The sequence below is a fragment of the Alosa sapidissima genome, chromosome 1 (assembly GCF_018492685.1).
Source record: "Alosa sapidissima isolate fAloSap1 chromosome 1, fAloSap1.pri, whole genome shotgun sequence".
Taxonomy (NCBI): Eukaryota; Metazoa; Chordata; class Actinopteri; order Clupeiformes; family Clupeidae; genus Alosa; species Alosa sapidissima.
Genome location: NC_055957.1, coordinates 5,510,246 through 5,511,992, shown reverse-complemented (window position 1 = coordinate 5,511,992; position 1,747 = coordinate 5,510,246). Strand labels below are relative to the sequence as shown.

At 44.1% G+C, this 1,747-nt stretch overlaps 1 long non-coding RNA gene across 2 annotated transcripts; it reads right to left on the bottom strand.

Moving 5' to 3' along the window:
* Positions 1 to 234: 234 nt before the first annotated feature.
* LOC121721575 lies at positions 235 to 1,367 on the bottom strand. Of its 2 annotated transcripts, XR_006034878.1 has the most exons (4): positions 1,182 to 1,367; positions 974 to 1,075; positions 826 to 888; positions 235 to 736 (listed from the first exon to the last, which is right to left on the bottom strand). It is a non-coding gene; the product is annotated as an uncharacterized LOC121721575 (long non-coding RNA). The 2 variants fall into 2 exon arrangements; XR_006034877.1 differs by lacking the exon at positions 235 to 736 and having other exon boundaries at positions 762 to 888; positions 1,182 to 1,364.
* Positions 1,368 to 1,747: the final 380 nt, after the last annotated feature.

Sequence of the window (1,747 nt, the reverse complement as noted above, 5' to 3'; positions counted from 1 at the left end):
TAAGGGTCTGGCCACGAACAATGTAATGGCCCAACTCGAGGGGCGGCAACAAGCATGCATTTAAAAATCTCACTGCACGCAATTGGATAACACTAGACCATGTGTGGTACCCGACATGCAGAATACCTACTCTGACTACGCCACCCCCTAAACCCAGGCGGGAGAAACCTATAAGCTCTCTAACGTGGCTGGTTCTCGGCCTTCCCCACAAAGGAACAGTTAACAAAAAAGGCATATGCGAAATACTCAAATTTATTACAAATAGTATAAATACAATCCAGAATGTAAGAAAGACTGCATGGGATAACTGGCTGAGACTCCTCAGGCTAATAAGGTCGGGTCAGCACACACAGCTCCCGTCTTGGAGAGGGGCCCTGGTGAGGGAGGGAGAGAGAGACAGCAAACCCAGCACCACAAAAGAATGCAACACGGCAAGCACTGCAAACACAAGAAGTAAATACCACTACAGGATACCACTACAAAATACCACACTGTGTTGTTTACCAGTACACACCGAGAAAATATCTCCCTCCATGTGGCACCCAACCCGAAAGGAGCAGTACTGAGTTGCGGATCCGGCCTTGTACAAAGACAGCCTATGATAGGACAAAAGAGGAACAGCCAGCTCCCAGCACAAGCAGTTATAGAGACAATGCAAACAAAGAAAAAGACAAACAAAATGAAAGCAAACAAACAAACCCAAAAACTAACAGTAACACAGTGGCTGGCCTGGTCCCTTTTAAAAGAAATGGTACAGTACATATTAGTTACCATGTACATTCCACAGCACAATTACACAATGGACATATGTAAATATAAGCCTACTTTGCAAGAGCGTTCACTACTCCCCACAGCACAGTGACACAGGAAGAAAGGAACATTCCAGTGCTACAGATTTAAAGAAACATAGTTAATTGATTTATAACTACCAATGTAAACAAACAACTAAGATCATAAATATAAAACACATTACCAGAGCATCAGTGTCTGTAGCCCAGCACTCATAAATCTTAAAATCAGGCAGTCACCTCAGTGTCCTCCATGAAGAGTGAAACACATGGTTCTAGCATTCACCCTGATAAGTTAAAACAAGTCATGAGAAGTGAGTGCTACAAACACACACACACACACACACACACACACACACACACACACACTGCATGGAACATCATATTCATTACCTGCATGACAGGGGACCTTAACAGTCACAAAGAGCAAGTGGTGGAAGCAGCAAGAGAATGTGAGCTCTCAACAAACCAAACTTTATAACTTCCTAGTTAGTCATGTGACCTGCCCCATGTGACCACGCTTGCAGTCACACAAGCCACACTGGTTGCCAGTGCAGGTGGGCACATAAACCAGAAATCCCCACATCCCCACACATGTTTACTCTGAATGATTTCAGACTTTGACGCAATCGGATAACACTACGACCAATGTGTACTGTCCTCCAACGTTGCAGCGCTGTCTTCATCAGATTAGCTGGTTCTAGGGCTGGGATAAACGATTATTTTTTAAACGATTAATCTAGCGATTATTTTTTCGATGCATCGATTAATCTAACGATTCATTTTTTCAGTCCGATTCGATTTCGATTCGATTATCGATCATCTCTAGCCTGGCGAGCCAGACCCACATTAAAATGTAGGGTCTGGGCACTCACCGTTCGCAGTGCTCAGTCCAAGGGGCGGGATAATCAGTTGTATTTCAAATTCCCTCTGCACGCAATAGGACGCCATAGGATATG